The sequence below is a fragment of the Microtus ochrogaster genome, chromosome 8 (assembly GCF_000317375.1).
Source record: "Microtus ochrogaster isolate Prairie Vole_2 chromosome 8, MicOch1.0, whole genome shotgun sequence".
In the NCBI taxonomy this organism is placed as follows: Eukaryota; Metazoa; Chordata; class Mammalia; order Rodentia; family Cricetidae; genus Microtus; species Microtus ochrogaster.
The window spans coordinates 25,599,467-25,623,291 of record NC_022015.1 but is presented as its reverse complement, the minus strand read 5'-3'; the positions used below and the strand labels follow the sequence as shown (position 1 = coordinate 25,623,291).

The following is a 23,825-nucleotide window of genomic DNA, read 5'->3' as shown; positions in this document are numbered from 1 at the left end:
TTAACCACATTGGGAGGTGAGTGCTGTTGTTCTCGTGTGTGTGTGTGTGTGTGTGTGTGTGTGTGTGTGCGTGTGCATGCATGTGTATCAGACCAAGACCACACACATGTGCCAGCCTGTGCTCTCTCATTGAGCTGTATTGACACCTTTAAGGGTTAGCAGAATGTGCAGGTCTTGGCAAACTGTAACCATATGACAAAATCTGGCCCTCTGCTTGTTTGTTTGTTTGTTTGTTTTTTGTTTTTTGAGATAGGGTTTCTCTGCAGTTTTGGGGCCTGTCTTGGAACTAGCTCTTGTAGACCAGGCTGACCTTGAACTCACAGAGATCCACCTACCACTGCCTTCCTAGTGCTGGGATTAAAGCCACGCGCCACCACTGCCTGGCCTCTGCTTGCTTTTATAAATAAAGTTGTGTTGAAAGACAGCTACACCCATTTCTTAAAAAAAAAAATCTATTTTTGTTATTTTCCGTTATGTGTAGGTGTGGGTATGTACCTGTGGGTGCAGGTGCCCTCAGGTACCAGAGGCTCCCTTGTAGCTGGAGTCAAAGACAGCCGTGAGCCATCTGACATGGCTGTTGGGAATCAAACTCAGGGCCTCTCTGGAAAAGCAGCAAGCTCTCTTAACCACTGAGCCATCTCTCTAACCCCAGCCACACCCTTTTCCATGACTGCCTTCAAGTTGCTACAGCAGTTTCTAGACCAGACGGTCTGCGAGGCCTGAACTGCTTCCTGTCTGGCTCTGTGCAGAAAGTCCTGACCCTCTCCTTATATGATGTTCCGTACACCAGATTGTGCCGTTCAGGGCGGTAGTCGCAGGCCACATGAAACCAAATGGAATGCGAAATTGAGTTCTTCCGAAGCATTGGTCACATTCTCAGTGTGAAGCAGCCACTGCGAGTCTGCGTATTACAGAGCATCGACATGCAACCTTGTCCTCCCTGTAGACTAGGCCAGGTAGAGAGGGCCCTAGGCTTGTTTCCCAGCGTGTGGAAAGTCTAAATTTCAGAGACCTAGCAGTGCGGAGGAGACAGTCTGGTAAGAGGATGGACACCAGAGCTCCTTGGCCTAAAGACACAGACTTGGAAATGAGCTCATTTCCTCTGAGGGCTGGGGAAGTATCTGCCCAGGCAGAGGGCATGATGTGTGCAGCGCTGCCCCCTGACCTGTGATCCTGTAAGTAGTCCATAGCTCTGTCCCTCTTCATACTGTAACCCCAGCTCCTCCCTCTGAGCTCAGAGCTCCCTCGGGCCCTTTGACCTCTTTAGCTAAGCCCACAGGAGCCCTGAGCATTTGCATGCTGGGCCCTTTGGAAATCTGCAGCAGTCGGTTTTCCTGTATACAGAATATGCTCTCTGCTGCTGCAGCTGGACCTGCCAGAATCGTCACTGTTCTGTTGGGATGGGATGGGAGGGTCTCTGACCTGGTGCTGTGGCCACGCTTGCTGCAGGCAGCAGATAGGACTCCTTTCTCCACTCGGAGTGCTAGCTCCTGTGCTAACTGATGTCCGGAGGCCTTCTGAAAATGTGGCAGTGGCAAGCCCCAGTGCACCCTGGCGAGTGGTAGGAGGTAAGGCTAAAGCGTGGTTCTGGGCTTGCGTGGCCCGAGTGTGCGTTCCCACATGGGAATCTCTGGGGAGGCAGATCAGGGGCAGAGTCAGCCTGGGTGTAGAGATGAATGAGAGGAGCATGGTTTCTGGTTCATTGGAGCCAGTTACTGAGGCAGGAGTGCCAGGACCCTCTCCATCTTACTGGTACCTGCTGATGGACTCAGCGTGGACGGAAGCTGGTCTGAAATGGGCTGTGGTGTCAAGCATAAAGCTAACCGGAGTCTTCACTCCGTCTGCAGATCATCCCCACTCCCTTTCTCTCGGAGTGGAAATGTTCTAAAATGCATAAGTAAGATGCACGAAGAATTCTGGACCCTGGGCTGGAGTGGAAAAGGAGAAGACTGGACAAGTCTGATAAATTGAGCCCTGTAATAGTTTCATGAAAGAAGTTCCGAGTGGTAGGGAGGAGGGCATTGGGTGTTGGGAGGATGTATGTGGGAAACTGTTTCCAAAGGGGAAAAGATCCTGGGATAGCCTTGGGAGGACAAACTTGACCGCAGGCTGTCCTGTCATCCCTCTGTGCTTTTGGCAGTGTTTGTCTCCAGCTAGCCACTCCCACAGCTCCTCTGGGTCCTGCTTTAGCCAGTGGCCAGGGAGAGCATGGAAAACTGCTGTCCCAGCACTGAGAAAGGGGGTGAGTTTTGTTTGCCTTCAGGAAGAACCTTGGTTCCGCTGTGTGAGGGCTCCCTGCTTTTCCCTTGCAGAAGTGGCATTGGTTGAGTGTCCGTGTGTACAGCCGTATATTGTATTGCAGTTGGACTGGGCCTGACTCACAGGGATGAACCAAGCTTGAGCCTTAGGCCAGTGAGTGTGGACCCCGTGGGATGGAATCTGTCTTTCTCACCTAGTTTGGTCCCCAGTCACAGTCCAAGTTGCTCTTTAAAAGAGAACACTTTGGCTCTTCTGGATGGCTTCGCCGACCACATTTTTTTTTTTTTTTTTCTGTCACAGACAGTGGGCAGAGATGTCGGTTGCTCTCTGTGGGGTGACATTTTAGAAATCAAGCTCTATACAAGTTTCCCTTTGACTGTGTTGTTATGGTACAAGAAGTTTTCATTTGTCCTAGGATATTTTGAATTAAAGGAAACTCCCCTGCTGTTTCTGTATCTTGCATCGAAGTCATCAAAATAGAACCCTCCATCCTCTGTAGTCAGGATGGAGGGAGCAGCTGTTCGTGATGCTGTAACCAAAGCCAGCAGCCCAGAGGGGCTTCTTCATCAGCCCAGATAAAACCGTTTGACATGGGATTTCTCTCTGTCCCCAACCCCACCTTAGGGGAGAGGCCAGAGGAAGATGTCCCAGGGATGTGGTACAGAACTCAGATCCCTCTGTTCATAAAGGTAAACGTACTCTTAGAAAGAAGACATGGCACAGCCTAGAAAGGACTGGTTCACCACCTCTCCAGTTCGTGGTTGGAGGGGCAGGCCTGCCCCGGGCTTAGGAGACTCAAGGGTCAACTTTGATGCACACAGTTGCTCAGTCTGAGTTTCCTCGTCAATGTGAGGCCTTCTGTCGTCTCACGGGCTGAGCTGGGGAGTGATGCAGATGGGTCCACATGTGTGTGGATTTCTAAGACCAAAGCTGGTCCATATGGCTGTTCCAACCAGTAGAAAGCTTAAAATGGCTGAATGTCTTCAGGGATCCGAATAGTTACCAGCGTTCAGACCACAGTTTGCACAGTGGTGGTCTGGGGGCCAGATGTGGTCCTCACAGTTCATTTGGCCCAGCAATTTACCAATGTTTGGACTTCTGTCTGCCTGCCCCCACTCTTTGCTTAAAAAGAAAAAAAAGAAAGAAAAGATTTATTTGTTTCTCATTGTGTGTGTGAGAGAGTGTGTGCATGTGTGTCTGTGTGAGGTGTGTGTATGTGGTGCAGCTGTCTGAGGAGGCCAGAGGCCTCCGATGCCAGTGGAGCTGGAGTTCCAGGCAGTTGTCAGCTGCCTGGCATGGGCACTGGAAGCTGCACGCAGGCCCTCTACAATAGTAGTACCCTCTCTTAATTGCTGATCTTCACTCTAGCTCCACCCTTTGATTTCTTAATTAATTAATTAATTAATTAATTAATGCATCTATCTATTTCTCTGTGCTTCCCTGGCTGTTCTAGAACTCACTCTGTAGACCAGGCTGACCTCAAATTCAAAGATCTGCCTGCCTCCTGAGTGCTGGGATTAAAGGTGTGAGCCGCCACCACCTGACTTAAACAATTTATTTTAAAATTTTTATTTATTTTTGTTGTGAGTGAGTGTCTATGCCATGGAGGACATGTGGAAGTCAGAGCAAAATTTTCTGGACTTGGCTCTCTCCTTCCACTTAAAAAGTTTAAAAAATTGTTTTATATGCACAGGTATTTTGTCTACATGTGTGTCTGTGTACCGCACATGTGCAATGCCTGTGGAGGCCAGAAGAGGATGGCTGACTACCTGACACTGGAGTTACAGATACTCCTGAGCCATCATCTGTGCTGGGAGTTGAACCCAGGTCCTCTGGAAGAGCAGCCGGTGCTCTTAGCCGCTGACCCACTCCTCTAGCCCCCTTTTGTTCTACCTTTGCATGGATGCTGGGCATCAAACTCAGGCTGTTAGACTTGGCAGCCAAGACCGTTACCTTCTGACCCATCTCCCAGCCCCTACTCACCACCCTGTTTCTAGACTGGTTGGCCATGGAGCTCAGGTTGGCCTCCAATTTGTTAGGTATTCAAGGCTGGTCTTGAACTCTTAGTCCTCCTGCCTCTACCTCCCAGTTTCTCAATTACAAGCATGTGCCTCCAGGTCTCACTGATGATTCAGTTGCTTGACAAGATTTAAACATCACAGGATTGTATAAAGGAGTATAGCATTTTTGGCATCTCTTAATAAGCTTGGTTCTTTTTTGGGGGGGGTTAATTGATATTTATTGAGCTCTACATTTTTCTCTGCTCCCCTCCCTGCTCCTCCCTTCCCCCCTTCAATTTTCCCTCAAGGTTCCCATGCTCCCACTTTACTCAGGAGATCTTGTCTTTTTCTACTTTCTACTTCCCATGTAGATTATGTCTATGTAAGTCTCTCTTCGTATTCATATTGTTGTCTAAGTTCTCTGGGATTATGGTTTGTAGACTGGCTTTCTTTGCTTTATGTTTAAAAACCACCAATGAGTGAGTACATGTGATAACTGTCTTTCTGTGTCTAGGTTACCTCACTCAAAATAATGTTTTCTAGTTCCATCCATTTTCCTGCAAAATTCAAGATGTTGTTTTTTTCCTGCTGTATAGTACTCCATTGTGTAAATGTACCACATTTTTCTTATCCAGTCTTCGATTGAGGGGTATTTAGGTTTTTCCAGGTTCTGGCTATGACAAACAAAGCTGCTATGAACATGGTTGAGCACATGTCCTTGTGGCACGATTGAGCATCCTTTGGATATATACCCAAAAGTGGTATTATTGGGACTTGAGGAAGGTTGTTTCCTAATTTTCTGAGAAATCGCCACACTGACATCCAAAGGGGTTGTACCAGCTTGCATTCCCACCAGCAATGCAGGAGGGTTCCCTTTTCCCCACAACCTCTCCATAAGCTCGGTTCTTGATATCGTCTGTTCTCTCCCCTCAGAGCTGCGCAGCATTCATGTGTACTAAAGCTCTCCACTGTTGATAGGCACGCCCTCTGGGTGCAGTGTTGTTCCCACCCAGTGCAACCAGCTCCGAGTTCTTCGTCTGTCCCCTGGGCGGCCCCACACAGCATCCGAGTCTGAGGTCTTGGCGTGGTCAAGGCATTCAGAAGACAGATTTGCTGCTTTTCTCATCAGGTTATTTGGTGCTGGGTTAGCTATGGCTTGTGAAATGCCCAGCAGATTGTTCTTTCCCGTGCTCAGGGCCATTGCCAACACAATCCTAACTGTTCCACCTGCAAGGAAATGCCCCAGTGGGTGGGAATGCAGGGATTGTGTGTTCCCAAGGTAACTGTTTCTAAGTCCACAGTTGTCCTCTGCGTTTCAACAGCCAAGCTTAGCCTGGGACTCGTCAGCTCTGTGGTCTCTCTGGGTCACTTCATGAGGCCAACCTAGGAGGGTTTTTTTTTCCCCGTGAGACAGGGTTTCTCTATGTAACAACTCTAGCTATCCTGGAAGTCACTCTGTAGACCAGGCTGGTCTCGAACTTAGAGATCTGCCTGCTCTGTATTAAAGGTGTGCACCACCATGCCTGGCTAACCCAGGGATTCTTTTTGTTCCTTCCCCTCCTAAAGTCCCTCCAGGTGCTTTACCCATTTAATCTTCCCCGTCTGAAAAGTACCGTCATGATCTTCACAGCCGCTGCAAGATTCTTACTAAAGTAAAGATTTTTATCTGTACCTTCTCTTGACTGTCTAACTGCCATGTAAAAAGAAACTCATTTCTGCTGGTCGTAAAGGACTGCTGAGGCTAAACTAAGCATGCCTCGCAGAGTCTTCTAGTGTGTGCTTCTCAGCAGAGGTTCAGTGAAACTAGTGGGAGTGAAGACTGCCCAACGACAGTGCATATTTAGGGATGGAGCAGGCCTGGGGAGATTGGCACACTCTGGAGGCAGAGGCAGGCAGATCTCTTGAGTTCGAGGCCAGCCTGGTCTACATAGTGAGTTCCAGGACAGTCAGGGCTGCAGAGAGAAACCTTGTTTCAGAAACCTAAACAAAACAAACAAGTGGAATCCAGAACTTTTTGGGCTGGACAGATGGCTCAGTGGTTAAGAGCACTGACTCCTCTTCTAGAGGATCAGGGTTTGATTCCGAGCACCCACATGACAGCTTACAACCATCTGTAACTCCAGTTCCAGGGCATCTGATGCCTGCTTCTTACCTTCCTGGGCTCTGTATGCACACAGTGCACAGATATACATGTAGGCAAAACACCAAAACTTATAAGATTAATATGATAAATTAATAAGATTTTTAACTAAAAAAATGGAGATTTTTCTTTCCGCATTCTCCCACATATCTGATAGATAGCAGCCACTCTTTTGTCACTGTTATTTCTTCCTCTGGTGACAGATACTCTGCAGATTCTTTGGGCTTCCCAGTGCCAACCTTGATTTGCAGCTGAATTAAGATGTGTATGGCACACGCCACATTGACTGAGAGCCCTTCTTGCCTGCCCTGTTTCAGTGGAAACTTGGTATTCCTATCTGGGTCACCTTCCACGCTAGTCAGCACATCCTAAGTTTCAGGGCTCGCCTGTCCCTTGGTTTGCTAGACTAAGTCTCTGGAGTCAAAGCTTAAAGACCCTGGCAATGCCAGAGTTGTCCTTGAGTGCATTATGGACTTGGTTGGGAATCTTTTTGCCTCAGGCCCTGGCCCAGAGGAGGTTCTGGGTGGACTGTAGGCCTCCTGCCCATTACTGGCCTCTTTGGATCCCGGCTTTCTCTTTTGTAAACTGACATCCCAGTTGCTTGGGTTCTAGGACTGGATCTAGTTGAATGGTGACTGCTGGCCACAGGCGAGTCTTTCTGATGCCTTTGGTCCTGTTTCTAAGGAGCTCTCAGGTGATGCTGTTATTGCTGCTGTTGACCTGGAGATGACACTTTGGGACCATGCTGTTATAGTAGGTGCCAAGGTCCGTGTTTACCACAAGGGTGCAGGCTGGCCTGTGGGTTCTCACCGGCCTGCTTTGTGTGAGGTGGTTCTCTCTTATATACATCACCCACTGTCCATTCCTGTCCCCTCACTTTCCTCATGGGGACCCTGGATGCCAAAGGAGATGACCAGAGGGAGTTTGCGTTTGAAGCCTTGGCTTCTCAGAGATTTATTTTAGCTATCCTCAGCAAGGAAGACTGTGTTTGAGTGACTGACAGGACTAACAAGCATTGGATTAACACTCAGGATTCGCCACAACTGCTGTCAGTCTGTGTTGAGCCTTTATTGTCCTAGGTGGCCCAAACTCAGGGACCCCATGTAGTAGTGGGAACTGCAGTGGCAAGAATCAACTGCTTCAGCCCTTCTTCTCTTACCCAGGCTTCTGGAAGTGAAAGAACCCTGTAATGACTGGAAAATGGAGGTCTAGAGCCAAGAATGTGTTTGAGACCATGCAATACCAACCGGGTGACTGGGAGATTTAGTGCTTGCTGAGATTAGTCCCATCATCTTTGTCTGGAATACGTTTGAAATCATGGCTAGCCTTGTGTACTCTGAAAGGGATGAACTGGTTAGTAGGCAGCCAGGAGTCACTTTGCCAGCTCTGCAATCTCTTCTCAGTTATTATTTGTGTGTGTTTGTGTTTGTGTGTGTGTATGTACCACAACATTCTTGTGGAAGTTAGAGAATTACTTTATGGAGTTGATTCTCCTTTCACCTTATGTGGGTTCTGGGAATTGAACTCAGGCCACCAGTATTGTGTGGTAAGTGCCTTATTCTCTGAGCCATCTTGTTCAGTTTTGTTTGCTTGCTTGCTTGCTTGCTTCCTTCCTTCCGAGCTGGGAGATGCTAGGTTAGTCGTAGTTGGAATGACTCCCCTCTGCTGCCCCAAGCCCTGCCCTCAGCTTCTAGCTCCCAGCAGCTGTGGCACATGGGCCCTTGTGCTTTCATAGCTATAAGAGCACGTGGGGAGCGCGTGCCCTGCACATGGCTTGAGCACATATTTATAGCTGTGGAGTCTGAGACCATCATGATGTTCTCACATGGGGCTCTTTGTAGCCGGTCTCCTTCCCCAGGGGAGAACACAATTGTGGTATTGTCTGTGGAGTTCTGGGTGAGCCGTGTGGGTCAGCACGGAATTGTTGGACTAGAAGATGGAAATAGCTGTTTTGCAGCTTTGAACCCTTATGTAGCTATTGTGTGAGTTGGTGAGTTTTGGGGACACTCCCAGGATCCCTTGGGTCATCTGACTGTGCTTGGTTGAGTACACTACAGCCTGTAGCTCAGGTCACTTGTCTGGAAGTCTACAGAAGAAGCAAGCGAGCTAGGGTCTGGTGGGCAGACTCTGCAAGTTGGAACAAGACAGAGTAATGAGAGTGGGCAGCTCCGTGGCCACCCTGTGAAGCAGACACCTCCCTCTGGGCCTCATGAGGGCTGCTGGTATGTGCCCTCCCTGCCTAAAGCTAAGAGAGAGCCCTCAACTCCCAGCCTCCCTGCAGCTTTCTGGATGGAGTGTCAGACAGTTACTTAGTGACTTCCTCTTCGCAGCCTCCAAGCCCAGCTCTGACTGTTGAAGTCCTATCCATCTGTTACAGCCCAACATTCATGCCACCCTCTCCAGGAAATCCCAGCTCTTTTCCTCTCTTCATTTTTCTGTGTTGGACATTCATCTTGTGGTATCTCGCATGCCTATGGTTGTCGTGTGCAAACATTAGGTCCCTAACACAGCTCAGCGAGGGTTGTTGGGTTTCGGACAGGACTCTGGTGCCAGGAGGAAATAATGATGGATGGAGGAAACATAGGAAGGGTGTGTGCAGGGTCTTCCTGTTCAGTTGGAGTCACCCAAAATGCAGCAGCACATGCCTGCTCGGCTCCCTGGGGGCAGCTCTGCCCCCTGGCTCTCTGTTCTCCCCAGTGGAGTTCCTACAAAGACCTGGGCTGTGCAGGCTCTGCCTGGCCCAGGGCTAGCCTAGAAGCACTGCCTCACCTCTGCCCTGCTGTTAGCCAGCTTCTTCTAAAAGCAGCTGAACACAAGAAACAGCTTTGGGGTGGGGCTCTGTGCTCTAGGCTTGCTCTGTGGCTGGGTTTGAGCAGGCTTCTGGCTCTAGAAGCCCTAGACTCTGTTGCATTGTGGAAGGCCCATGGGGTTTCGGGGAGGGGTGTTTAGCTCGCCAGTGGGCATTCTAACCTACTCGGCTGTGGTGCCTGGGTGTCAAGCTTGGTCCTTTGTGAATGAGGTGGTTCAAGGCTTTGAATTAGTGTTAGCATCATTTTGATAATGTGGGAAACTCCGCAAGCAAGTGACATCTCAGCACCTTTTGACAGCTAAGCTGAGACTTGACAAGGTGTGGTGAGTGTGGGGTTCACCATTCTAAAATCACAAAACCAAACCAGGCTGTGCTGTGGAGCCCAAGCGGCCCTCCAACTCCTAGCGTTCCTCCTGCTGCAGCTTCCCAAGGGCTCAGATCCACAGGCAGGCACCATCACACTAGGCTCTGCCTCTCTGCTTCTCTCCTCTCAGCAGACATCTTCTGAGTAGCCGTGCCTGCCAGGTACCGGGATGGGACCTACTAAAAGTGGGGTCGTGCCTTCTAGAAGCTCCCTGCCCATGGTGATGATAGATAACTGTGGTTGAAACACAGAGTGAAACCCAGCGAGGGCCTGGCTCAGGGTAGAGGGGGCTTCCTATAGTTGGATGTGTGAGCTTGAAGATGGTTGGTTAGTCTGGAGTCCAAGAGGCTAGTTGGAGTGTGAACAAGCCTCAGCCAGCCAGTTAGTGAAAGTCTCAAGGCACGAGATAGTAAAGAATATTTAGGGACTATAAGGACTTTCTGTGTTTTAAGTGACAGGCATAGTATGTACATAGCACCAACTCAGCCATGAAAAGCGTTCTTCCACTCCTCCCGAACCCCTAACTGTGCCCATTTTCTTGTTAACTTCCCAGAGCTAGTCCCTCCTCGTGCAAGCTATTCTGTAAATATGTTATCATCTGCATCTCTGCATGTGTTTGGAGTCACAGCCTGTCTGGCCAGCAAGCCCCGGATGAAGGCAGCTTCCTCTGCCTTCTTTGCGCTCCTCTGGCGCTGTGCTAAGGTGCAAACACACTGCAGTGCTCTAGTTTTTACATAGGTGTTCAGGTTCTGAACTCAGGGCCTCACGCTTGCATGCCAAACACTTTCCTAAGTCATCTCCTCAGCCCCTATATTTTATTTATGTTAGTTTCTAAAAATGTTGTGTATTTTTGCACAGATCGATGCGTTAAAGGGCAATCCTTGGAGAGTGTCCTGTTCCTGGATCCCCAGTTGGCCTTCCCGCGGATAGCCGACGTTAGTTCTTTTATATTCCGTGAGAGGCTTCTGTCCATTAGTAGTCTCCAGTTTCTCCCAAGAGGGAGCTGCTGTACCCATTCTTCTGATTCCCCCCTTTTGACGTGGTGCTTTTAGGAAGGTGTTCTGTTGAGCAAACTGTGCTCTCGTAACCCTTTGCAGACTGCACTTGGTGCTTGGAGTGAATGCCTCTGCGCTTGTTTAAGCTGCCCCTCTGGTTAGGTGGTCAGGGTACTGCCCGGCCTGGCTCTACCACGTGGCCTGAGTACTTTGCACATGAGTAGGACTGTCTGAAGGACAGGTGGATAGGCACCCCAGGCTTCTGTGGTGCAGAGGGACAGCAGGAAGGGTAGCAGCAGAATGGGATTTGGATACTGGCACATTATCCCCCAGTGCATCCCAAATGGGGCCTTCTCCTTATTGTGCCAGTTGAGTTCCATCGAGTTTTGGAAGAAGCAGTTTTGTTCCTTAGCTGCCTCTATCTGTGATTTCTTTGCAAAGGGGCCCAGGCCTCTATGTGGGCTCTTAGAGAATAAGGCTTACCCAGGGGTGTGGTCAGTATTGCTCCAAGACTTCTGTGCTGACTATGACCCTTAGGCCACACCCAGTGACAGGCATGACCAGGCCAGCCGGGCTGCTCCAGCCTGGCTCCTCCAGCCCTGCCCTGCGGGACTTCGTGTAGGCAGACGCTCCTTCTGGGCACTTGATAGGTTTGTGCCACATGAACATCACAGCTGTAGTACGTGTTTGTCAGTTTGTTAATAAGTGAAGTGAACAAGGACCTGCACAGGCAGAGAACACATAAGGGCGTGGGAGGGAACAACCCAGGAAGACTTTGTAATCCTTACAGCACTGTGGCGCAAGGTTCTGGACCTCAGAGAGCCCAGTTTTGTTCCACTATTTATTTTTAAGCATGCACTTTCTCTTTTTAAAAATTATTTTACTAAAATGTGTTTGTGTGTGTGTGTGTGTGTGTATGTGTGTGTGTGTGTGTGTGAGAAGGCCAGGGGTCAAACTTGGATATTGCTCCTCGTGTCTCATCAACTTTGTTTTTTTTTTTTTCAAGACAGGGTTTCTCTGTGGTTTTTGGAGCCTGTCCTGGAACTAGCTCTGTAGACCAGGCTGGTCTCGAACTCACAGAGATCCACCTGAAGGCGTGCGCCACCACCGCCCGGCTCAACTTTGTTTTTTGAGGCAAGGTATTGCCTTGAGTTTTGGAGCTCACTGGTTTGGCTATACTGGGCAGCGAACCACAAGAATCCACTGGATTCTGTCTCTTCATGGCCGGGATTACAAGTGCACACCACTATGTTCAGCTTTGTTTTTTGTTTGCTTGTTTGTTTTTTCAAGATAGGGTTTCTCTATGTAGCCCTGGCTGGTCCTGGAACTCGCTCTGTAGACCAGGCTGGCCTCGAACTCACAGAGATCCACCTACCTCAGCCTCCCAAGTTCTGGGATTAAAGGAGTGTGCCGCCACCACCACCCGGCCTGTGTTCATCTCTTTAACCAGATGTTGGGGATCAAACTCAGGCCTCCAGCCCGCACTGGGACCTGGAGCTTGCCAGTTAGGCCGGCTGGCTGGCCAGTGAGCCGCAGGGATCTGTTTTCCCTGTCTCACCAGAGCTGAGGTTACAAACCTTCGCCTGCCCCCAGCTCTTCACGTGTGTTCTAAGGGCTCAGACTCAGGCCTTCATCCTTTGGTGGAAGGCATTTGTATACCTTCCCTCTTGATGCATTCTGTTTTGCTTTTTAGTTACCTGCATCAACCATTACTAATTCTCATTTCTTTGGAAGCAGAGAATGTGGTTCTGGATGACTGTGTCTTCTACCTTACTGTAATCCTAGCACACTCAGAATACTCCCTTGGTAAGTAAGCTTGGCCAAATGAATTGATGATGATTACTGACCACATAGATTTTCCAGGACTTTAATTTACTTGTTCTTGATTGAGCGTTTTTTTTGTGAGCAAGCGCTGGGCTTGACCTATCTGTGCCTGTTAAATTTCATCTGTTCTGATCTTATTCGTAGTTAACTCTGTTGTTATTATGATTTAAAAGATTTATCATTTGTATGTAAATGTTTTGAGCCAAATGAGTTTATATGTACCGTGGATATGCAAAGAGCCCTTGAAGGCCAGAAAACCATGTTGGATCCCTTGGAACTGGAGTTAAAGGTTATGAGCTACTGTGTGGGTTCCAGGACCCAAACCTGGGTCTTCTGCAAGAACAGTAAATGCTCTTAACCAGCGAGCCATCTCTCCAACCCCTGTCATTATTTTTAAGTCTGAGAGCGTGAAACACCTCCCAAGCCTGGCTCATGGTCTGGGCTGCCAGTGTTGGTGGTTTGTACAACTGTCCTCTTCCATATGGCTGTGTATCTGTGCCACTTGTTTCGGGAGGTGTGCGGAGGTGGAGTGCTCAGCGCCCGCAGTGAGCTTTGCTGCTGACGCAGTGAGTGGGCTTCCTGAGAGCAAGGACATCTGCACCCAAGCCTGGTTCAGATGGTGCCGCTGGGGCATGACGACAACACCATGATAACTGCAGCAGCAGCTGGCGCGCTTGGCGGTGTGTCAAGCACTTTAGGGTATGTTTTGGACAAACAGGAGAACGAATTTCTGGAACATAGGCCATTTTTTATGAGGACGATGATGTGCTCATCTTTGGGACTTTGGTTAACTCTTTCGGGGTCCCTTGAATCTCTAGAACTATGCAGAGATTGGCTTGGGACTTGGAAGAGGCTATATAGCTTCCCAGTTAGAGCTAGGCTGTTTCCCCTCTAGCCTGGAGCTGACATCCCCCCTCCCCCTGCCCCCCGCGGTCTATACTCTCTTCCTTTCCTGGACACTTGGTGTAGAAGGAAGTGGAGAAGAACTTACAAATGAAATACCTGTCCTTCCTCCTGACCCCACATCCTGCCAAACATAAAAAGGGAGATCAAGACCCAGTGAGCAGCTGCTTCTTCATATTTCTCCTATTAATTCCATGGCCTGTTCAATAAACCAAATACCTGGACTGAGTTTGGAATTAGGACTTAGTGAAACCCTGAGTTGGGAGTCTCTGTCTAAAGATGAAAGAGTCTGGTGCTATTTTGGTCTGTCTGCTGACAGATGGCTGCTGTTGTACATAGAGGTTTCCCCTCTGTGATGCTGCAACCGATGTGGGAGTGGGTTCCCTGTAGCTGATCCTGTCCTTGCGAGCCCTCCCCACCATGGGGACCAGATGGATGGCTCTGGCAGTCTAACTGGAGAAGTCTACTAGTTTACTGGTTCTTGTGTGTTTGTCATAGACAGACCTGCTGGGCAGCTCTTAGACTCTCAAATGTCGTTTTGGCAGCTGATGGAGTTCTTGAACTTGAAGATGTCATAGATCTTGCAGTGATATAGGGTAAAGGAGAAAAGACAGAAAGCTCAAGTGTGATTGGTTCCTCTGATTAATTTCTACACCACCTCTGCAAAATAGATTGGGTATGACGCCACCAGATCAGGAAGGGGAAGTCTTGAAGTGTGAGCCGAAGTCAGGATATGTTCTGTGTGTGGGTGGCAGATGGGAAAGCTGGTGACCTTCATGTCTATAGTGGTTTCTGCAGTGCTCATATGTCTGCCTTTTATATCACCTCCAGTGTTCTGGTGTGATTCTGTTTTGGATAAGGATGCTATGTTGGAGCCACTAACCTCAGTGATAAAGATCGCTGCCATCCTGGCTGTGTCCTGAGTGACAGTGGTTAAGAAGCTATCTCCTTTTGGTGCCTCAGCCTTGGGGCTTCTGCAAGCACAGGGCCAGTAGGAATGCTTTTCTTTGCTTGCCAGATCACTGAAGCCATACTGTTAAGAAAGCTGCGTTGCACCTTGGGCTGGGGTGGGTTGGCCTGCAGGAGGGAGAACACATTGTTGCAGAAGAACCCTCCCTATGCCTCATAAGCATTTCCTGGGCTGGGGAGACGGCTGAGTGGGTAACAAGCTTGCCATACAAATATGAGGAGCTGAGATCTTGAGAGCCACAGAACACCAGCACAGTAGTGTACCTCTTCATCCTGGTGCTCCCAAGGTGAGATGGGAGAATCCCTAGAAGCTTGTGTGCCAGCTGTCTTAGAGTTGGAACAATAAGAGAAAGCAGGGCGCAGGTGAAGACCAACATTCACAGTTGCTGTCTGCCCTCCACACATATCATGGCATGCATACACCTGCCTGTCACACATTCATGTGCACATACATGTAGATACACATGCCACTTTTTTAAAAAAATAAAGTTTTATAAAGGAAGAGAAGGGAATTATTGTCCTGACAAGTGTCAGAACTGGCCAATGGTGAATTTGTTCCCCTCCCAAGAAACTCTTACAATTTAGAATACTGTTACCTTCACCAAAATATGCTCGTGTGCTCTTGTGTGCCGAGAGACTGAGCTTTGAAAATACACTCTCACAAACATTGCCATCCCCACCCACTGGTGTGCAGGAGAGGGGCTGCCAGCCCCTCCACCTGTGCTTTCAAGAAGATCTGAACATAGATTTGGCCCCCTACCCCCTTGCACCTCTGGGGGAACGTCACATTTTGAGCCCTGTGGTACCAATGACGATTTGACTTTTGCTATTGCTCAGCTTCCTGGGGCCTTGAACACTGCCTATCAGCTCTGAGTGCTACTAGGATGGTGGGACTTAACACAGCCCAGTATACTAATTGTTCCGGGACCAACGTGGGGTCCCCATGTGCATGAGCCCGGTAAGGAAACTGAGGCTCAAAGAGGCAGAGAGCCACATAGCTGATATGTACCGCAGATAAGGCGTTGCCGGCCAGTGGCACTGCTTAGGGCCAGAATCCACACTTCCCAAGCCCCATTCTGCCCGCACAGTCCACACTGCCTCTTGTTTGAACTTCTCCATTTTTAGTTTTGTCTTTAATTTTTTTTAAACCCCTCATCTCTTCTTTAAATCATGGGTGGATTAAATTCAATGTAATGTAAATAGGCGTGCTGACGAGCATGTCGTGATTGTATTAGGCTAAGTGGCTTAGCATTGCTGTAGCTTATCCTAGGCCCCTGGCTGTCCTACCACCGTCCTCGTCTCCCATTCCGCTCTTCATCCTGGCTTGGAAGAGAAAGTGCTGTTTAGCTCTGTGCTTTTAGTAAGTACCAACTCCCTGTGTCCTGTTCCTGTGTCCTTCCCTTTCGGTTTTTTAGCAAACTCTAGTCTGCAGCAGGCTCCCTCACAGTGGCTGGTGACGAGATCTGCGGGAGTGCACCTAGGAACCCATCTCTCTGTTATTTCTCATTGGGAAACAAGGCTCTTGACAAGTCATGCATGTCGTCACCTTAAGTGTCAAGTCACAAAATGGACCCTCTTGTTCCCATGTGCAGATTTGTTCTGCTCTCCGTCACAGCACTTCTGTCTCGGAATAATGTCATTTCTGTCCCTTCTCTTGAAATGTTAGCTTAGGAAGAACAGAAACATCTCTGTGACACTGGGAGGGTGATGGGGACACTAGAAAACAGTCGTGGGTTGGTTTAGCAGTTCAACCTACTATTGTGTTTTGTTTCCTCCCATCCAGACCCAGAGAGAATCAGGGGGAACTAGGGCAGATGTCAGGCCCCTTTCTTGCTATGCACTGTAACTACAAGTCCTTCCCCAAGTGCGAGACTCCAGTGGACTTTGATTACTAAAATTCTGGGCTAGGGAACGTGCATTCACCCCAGTGATTCAAGAGATCACCTCCTAAGACATGCCTTATTCTGAAGCAGGGACAGGAGTCAGGGTGAGGAGGCCTTCTCCATATAAGAGTGACGGGTGCTTTATGATTGCATAAGAAAATACTTCTCGCCGGGCGATGGTGGCGCACGCCTTTAATCCCAGCACTCAGGAGGCAGAGGCAGGCGGATCTCTGTGAGTTCAAGACCAGCCTGGTCTACAGAGCTAGTTCCAGGACAGGCTCCAAAGCCACAGAGAAACCCTGTCTCGAAAAAAAAAAAAAAAAGAAAAGAAAAGAAAAGAAAATACTTCTCATCCCTTGAGTGCCCAGCATTAACAGTGTGGTGGCAGGATTTTTTTTTTTTTTATTTTATTTTTAACCAGTTTGCAGGCATTTAGTATAAGTGTCTACTCTCTGGGAAATTTGCTGAGGGTTTTAGTAGATCTAGGGATATTTTTGTGCTCCTGCCAGATAGGACATTATTTCTTAATCTTACACCTGAAGGCACTAGAACACAGAGTTTCTATGCTTTGTATTGTATTAACAACAGAGTATAGCTTGTCCAGAACCAGATGGCTGACCTTAGACTGAGCTTGGAAAGACCACTTTCCAGCCGTTCCTCAGCTTTGATGCTGGATTAACAGATAGTCATTGATGAGGCTCCTGCTGTGTGGTTTAGCACTGAGGTTGAGGATCACTGAGGCAGGAGCAGGGTAGGGTGTGCCCTCGTGGGTATACAATGGGAGACAGAGACCCAGGGGAAACTGGGAAGGTGGATGAGCACAGATGCTGGCTAGAGTAGTGATAAGCAACGTGGTCCCTCCATGGCTGGAAGTACCAAGTTTCTCAGATGATGTGTAGCCTTCTGGGTGTACTTAGCTTAGCTATGCAGATAAATGTGGAAAGTGATGACTTTTTATCCCCCCCTTCACCTTCAAGACCGCCCTCACTTGTCCCTGCCTGCAGCCTGCAGTGTGACCTGCGCCATGTTCCAACCTAATTCCAGAAGACTGGTGCTTGCCCTAGATTGCTTAAGAAGAGCTGCATCCAGGAGACACATGCACTGCTTCAGTGTTAGAGCAGTGTGCGTGTTTGTACATGTGCATGTAAACGTGTGTGCATGGGTACATAGATAGGAATTGTGAGTGTATGTGTGGTGGGGGGGGTATGTGTTTGGTTTTTCGAAACAGAGTTTCTTTGTGTAACAGCCCTGGCTGTCCTGGAACTCGCTTTGTAGGCTAGGCTGGCCTCGGACTCACAGAGATACATCTGTGTCTGCATCCCAAGTGCTGGAATTCAAGGCATGGTGTGTATGTCTGTTTCTCTGTGTGTTTTAAGACAGGGTTTCTCTCAATGATCTGAACTTGCCAAGCAGGCTAGGCTGACTGGCCAGTGTGCCTCAGAGATCCTCCTGCCTCTGCTTCCCTAGAGCTGGGATTATATGCAAAAATGTACTTTTGTGGGGTGGGGTTGTTTGTTTGTTTTTCTTTCCACATAAGTTCTGGGAATTGCACTCAGTTTTCCAAGCTTACAAGGCAGGTACTTTGCTCTCTTAGCCCAGGGGCTCATAGATATGTCAACCTTTGGAATTTAGCAGATATAAGTTGAGGCTGTGTATTTTGTGTCACGACTGGATAACCTTGGGCCTGAACCTCTTTCCTACTCTGGCGATGGCATGACCACACCTCCTTTCTGTAGGGACATTGGGTTTACAGTCAGTACAGCACCTAGCATGGCTCCTCTGGCTAATATTTTATTCCTTCTGGGTTGAAAGGCAGACTCTGTGTCAGTCCATTTCTGCAGATAGACATGAAGAAGAATTTGGAACATAGTTTTGAAAATATATGTTTGTGAACTGGGAGAATGCCACAGCCAGTAAAATGCTTGCTGTACAAGAATGCATAAAGACCCAAGTTCAGATCCCCAACACTCAGGTAAAAAGCCGAGCATGGTCGAGTGTGTATCTATAATCCCAACACTGGAGAGGGAGAGACAAGAGGATCCCTGGAGTTTGCCAAAGAGCTAAGTTTCAGGTTCAGTGAGAGACCTTGTCTCAAAGAATAAGATGGAGAGCAGTAGAGAAAGTATGGACACACACACACACACACACACACACACACACACACACACACGCGCGCGCGCGCGCATTTCCTTGCTTTTCTATTGTGGGATTTTCTTAAGTCAGGATTTGGTTCTGAGCACATCCTTCATGTCTGGGCCTAGCTGAAATGCGAGCTGTGGTGAAGCTGCACATTCCCAGCGCCTTTCTCAGGTTGGAATTGCAGCTTCTTTCCAATGTCGTCTGGGTTTGGAAGATAACACTCTGGATGAAGTTCCTAAGCAGCTTTTCACGCTCATCCTTCAAATACAGGTTCTTTAGTTAGACCATCAGGAAGGAGAAGCCCCCTGTGGATGCAGCTCCCTTCTCCTGGCAGCTAGGAAGCAGGCCTGCAGGACTTGGCTGCCTCAGCTCTGCTCACGCGTCTGAGTTCTGAACGGAATTTGATAGAAGATGGCGTGATTGTGGAGACGTGCACTCCTCCAGATGTTTCTAAGTTTGTTTCTAGATCCTGTCTCCAGATGACTTGTCATGCAAGTTTAAACGTGCATGAGACTTTCACAGAGACCTTGTGGTCTTGCTGTCCCCTCCTTCTTCCTTTGCTTAGCGAGAGGGGAAGTGGGACACTAAGGACTGTCAGGAAAATCAGTGTCTGTGGCCAAGTCCACACTTAGGTTTCGTTCAGAGTTCTGTTTTTAAGACACTGAGATGTAGCTATGCGTACCACCCACATAGGCTGAACAAAGATGATAAACGGAGGAAAAGTTTAATTGTCTTGGCCATTTCTAGTGTGGTTAGTTCCTTTTTAAGGGATAGCCTTTCAAAGTGGATCAGGGACACCTTCCCTCAATAAACTCTTGCCGTCTTTCTAAGATGCACAGGGAACTGTGAAGTTTGCAGAACTCTGTGTGTGTTAACTCATTTAGCATGCACTTCTGCCTCAGATGTGCACTGTGCGCTTTTTATCCTTTTAAATCAAGTGCCTGGCCTGCAAGTGCTATCACATGGCTGCATTCAAGGGTGCAAAACCTCACTGAAGTGTGCAGAACAAAAGCAAGACAGTTTCCTGTTAGGAAGGACTGTGTGAAAGAGCAAAGCTGTCCCTGTCCCTGTGGTATCAGAGAGAGGCCCGTGCTAACTCTGGTAGTGCACACTTCTAGTTCCAGCACTTGAGAGACTGGGGTGGGAGGGTTGCCATCAGTTTGAGGCCAGCCTAGGCAACAACATGAGTTTCAGGCCGTCGTGAACTATTGCATAAGACCCTGTATCAAAGGAGAGGTAGAGGAGAAAATACATGTACACAAGGGAGGGAAGTACCCAAGGAAGAGGCCTGGGTTTGAGTGCCGGCCTTGTCCTGTTAGCTGTGTGGTGCTGGCAGATGGTTGGGTTTATGTTCTTCTAGCCTTGATCTGCCCTTATGGAAAACAGCGTTACACAGCAGTGTTTCTTCATAAGAATGTAAGGAGATTAAGTGAGACACCTGCTTGGGGTATCTGATGCTCAGGGAGATGAGTTGGCAGCTGTGGTGCCCTGGTTGTAGCCCTGGGTCTCTCACCTTGAGGTCTTGCTGGCCACAGCACTGGGAAGTTTAGGTGGTTTATTCCCTGGGGAAAGACTGTTGTTGAGGCTAATTTCAAGCTCTTTGTCTTTATATCTCAAAGGCTGGGGTTATAGGCATGTAGTATGTGCCCATCTTCTGTGTTGTTCTTATATAAATGTACCGTTGGGGTGAGGGCTTGAGGGTCGGCAAGTTTCTGCCATTTCATTGACGCTAAGTGATGTGAGGTCAGGGGACAGTGGAAAGTCTGATGTGGGCTTCTGCTCTTGTGGTGTAAATCCTGGGGAAGGTGAGTCACTGAGTGGGTCTCATGCGGTAGGAGCCAGAAGGCACCGTGTCCCCATGTTCACCCTGGAGTGACAGTCAGGGGAGGCCCTCCGCAGACACTGGGTAGCTTAAGGAGTGTAGAAACAGAGCAGGACAATTGTCCGCGTTGCCCAGGACATCATGGCGGTCAGGAAAGCTGTCCATGCTGCCCAGGACGTCATGGCAGTCAGGTGGGTGTAGACTGTAGGGACTGGGCAGTGACAATAGAGAATTTTATTACAGACCTAAAGAATCAGAGGAGGGGGCTGGAGAGATGGCTCAGCAGTTAAGAGCATTGCCTGCTCTTCCAAAGGTCCTGAGTTCAATTCCCAGCAACCACATGGTGGCTCACAACCATCTGTAATAAGGTCTGGTGCCCTCTCCTGGCCTGCAGGGATGCACACAGACAGAACATTGTATATATACATAATAAATAAATAAATATTTAAAAAAGTATAAAAAAAAGAAACACCGCAGGTTCCACTGTGAGACATTAAAAAAAAAAAATCAGAGGAGGTGCCAGGTGAAATGAACAGGTGAGAAGAGGAGGTGCCAGGTGAAATGAACAGGTGAGAAGTGTGGCCTGCAGCCCTGCTTGCAGAAAGGGGTATAGAGACCCGTGGCCAGGGCTTTCTAGTATAATGCACTCTTAAAGTATTTAGATCTGTGAGTTTTAACATGCACACTAAAAATTTTAATTAAAATGTTTAGTTTGGAGGCTAGTGAGAGATTCCCAGGACCCACATGGTAGAAGGAAAGAGTAACTCCTGCAAGTTTCCACATGTGTACCATGTCCTGCGTATGGACTGTAAAAGATTTTAGTTTGAAATGATGTTATTTTATATTCATTCAATTGTAAGAAATGAAACAGAAGCGTGGGCAGTTTTCACTGTTTCCCTCAACAGTAGCAGCTTGTAAGATGGCAGCCCAACATCAGAAACAGGAAATAGATATGGAACAGTGGAGGTCAAGGTACTTCCATCTTCCACAGAGTACCTGGTGTTGCTTTTGTTGACACCGCCGTCTTGTAAACTACTGACAACTGCTGTTCTTCAATTCTATAATGTTATCATTTTAAGAACTTGATACAAATGATATCCTATAGCAATTAAATCCTAGGGGGAAGCAAACCCCCTGCCCCCCGAATAATTCTCTGGTGGCACGTTGAGTTCTTGCGCATGCCTAGTTCCTCTTCTGACTGCTGACTGATATTCTCTAGAGTGGATGAACCGCTGTTTAACCATTCACCAGTGAAGGACGTTTGGCTGGTTTCCTGGTTCGGCTGTTATGAATCAGGCATTTGTGCACAGGGTTTGAGGTGAACACGTTTTACTTTTCCAGGTAGATGCAGAGGAATGCCATTGATTGCTAGGCCATGTGTTAGCTGTCTGAGTGTGTCTCTGAAGGGCACATGTGAGATAGGCAGGTGGGCAGCAGTGGGGAGATGCAAGCCTGGGAGCTGGTCCACCAGGGATCCAACCCCAACTTTCAGCCTGGGCGCTGGTGAACTGCTTCCTGTGGCTGTGGGATGGGGGTAGGTGAGCCTATTACAGCTCATATGTATAAAACGGCTTCTACTAGCATAGTAGGTGATTAGTAGATGCTAGTCTATTTTGTTTTATTTTGAGATGGTGCTGGTTTGAGGCAAAATCTGATGCAACTGAAGCTTGTCTTGAACTCTTGGTCCTTCTGCCTCCACCTCCCAAGTGCTGGGTGCATGAGCTACCAAGCCCTATTTATTAGCTCATTTTCTGCTGCCATGATTAAATAACTGAAGCTGGGTAACCTTATGAAGGACAGACCTTAAGAGGGAGGGGTTCACACTGTGGCTGGAGAATTGGCTCAGCTCTGAAGGACTCCTGGCAGACGCTGTCACACTGTATATGGTGAGATAAGAGTGAATGGTGTGGCCAGGCGTGTGATTTTTCTTCTTGAGACAGGGTTTCTCTGTAGCTTTGGCGCCTGTCCTGGAACTCGCTCTGTAGACCAGGCTGGCCTCGAACTCACAGAGATTCTGAGTGCTGGAATTAAATGTGTGCACCACCACTTCCTGACCAGGCATGTGATTTTATAAGTTTTTTTTTTTTTTAAAGAAAATTTACCCAGTCACACGACATCTACTAATGAACAATGTCCTTGCAAGACCTTATTGATGATCTCTTACTATGTCCTACACCCCCATAATATGGCCACAATAACACCACCTTAACAGGTGACCCCTTTGGAGACAGACACAGTAGTGCTCAGTAGATGTAAATATTTCTTCATTGGTTATAGAGAAAGCCAACAGGCTGAGGAGGTCCTGTGCTCAAGAGGTAGCTCTAAGAGGGCATTGCCAGGCTTATGTCTTGTCACCCACCCTTCTGAGACCCCCCAGTACATTCCCTTTCTCTCTGGAAAGAGTCTTCTTACACTGCTCTAGGTCACTGAATGGACGCCAGCATACTCTGATGGGGTTGGGTAAACCTGTGCCAATGGGCAAAGGAATCTCAGGCAGAACCAGATAATAGTTGCACACCCCTTTAATCCCAGCACTTGGGAGGTAGAGGCAGGCTGTCCCTGTGAGTTCAACGCCAGCCTAATCTACAGAGTGAGTTCCAGGACAGCCAAGGCTACACAGAAAGACCCTGTACCAAAAGAAAAAAAAAAAAAATCCCAGGCAGTTTCAGATTGGGCTGGCTCTAGCCTCTCCGGGTCTGAGAATGTACCTGGACTCACAGAGGCTGCTGTGACTTAGCCTAATTCCAGACGTGTGTGCTGAGCCTGCACTCTTCAAGGGACTGTACTGGGGCAGGTAAAGGGCAGAAAGACTCTTCCAACAGATCCCAGAAACCAGCTCCAGCGACAACTCCTCTGGGAGCCACCATGTTGTAGAATAGAGTCTGCATTCAGCATGGCTTTCAGAGCTCAGGGTCTTTCCAGCTTTTTGTCCCGTTGCCTTCCGTGTACCCCGTCCATGGCTGCCAATGTGCATACCATTCCCCACTTCGTGTTCTGACTGCTTCATTAAAACCATTTTAAAGGCCACACAGTATTCTGTCACACAGCAGTACTGTAGTTTATTTAACCGGTCCCTTGTGAGTGGGCAGCCAGGGTGTTCCTGCTCTGCCCCACCCAGGCAGAGGCGTCTTTAACACTCTCCCCTCCTCTGCTCTTCCCTCTGCTCTCAGTCCGTCCACAGTGCTGCCTCTTTTCAGAGCTGCGAGGGCAGGGATGGTCCATCCTTCTTCCCGACTACCCAGGTACTCAGGTGCTTGTAGTGCTCCACCCCTAGTGCGGCCCCTGCCACCCATGGCCCTTTGTAGGGGCTACTGTGGGGATGGAGCTGGAGAGAGCGGGAACCCATTGCTGTCTCAGTCCGCTTTGCAGCTTTGTGCCGGGCTGTCGTGTTTCTATGGCAATGCATTTCCGTAGCATTGCCCTTACTAGTCTCGCAGTTTTACTAGAGGGATGGACCGTAATACAGCCAGGCCCCTGCTGATGGAATTTGAACAAATGAAGGAGGATGACTGCCTGGATGTCCATTGCTGAAGAGAGGATTGGGGCTCCCCGTGAAATAAAATGAACAGTAGTTTCTACCATCTGTGATTTTTCAGATGAACTGAGCTTTGCTTTTCTAGGATACAGTAAAAAGAGGGAAACTGAGTCCCATAGAGAAATAATATATTTCAAAAGTGGGGATTTTAACCCAGATGTGCTGGACTTAGCATCTGAGTTG

The 23,825-nt window shown here is 48.5% G+C and overlaps 1 protein-coding gene across 6 annotated transcripts in view; it reads left to right on the top strand.

Annotated features, from left to right (window-relative positions):
* Fam53b (family with sequence similarity 53 member B) overlaps positions 1-23,825 on the top strand; it is a 120,036-nt gene that overhangs the window by 29,549 nt on the left and 66,662 nt on the right. The window contains exon 1 of one of the 6 annotated variants that reach the window (XM_026781564.1): positions 12,331-12,373. The exons of the other annotated variants lie outside the window; for them this stretch is intronic. The gene's annotated coding sequence lies outside the window, so the exon portion shown is untranslated. Of the gene's footprint in view, positions 1-12,330; positions 12,374-23,825 lie in introns of those variants that run through there. 6 annotated transcript variants of the gene reach the window in all.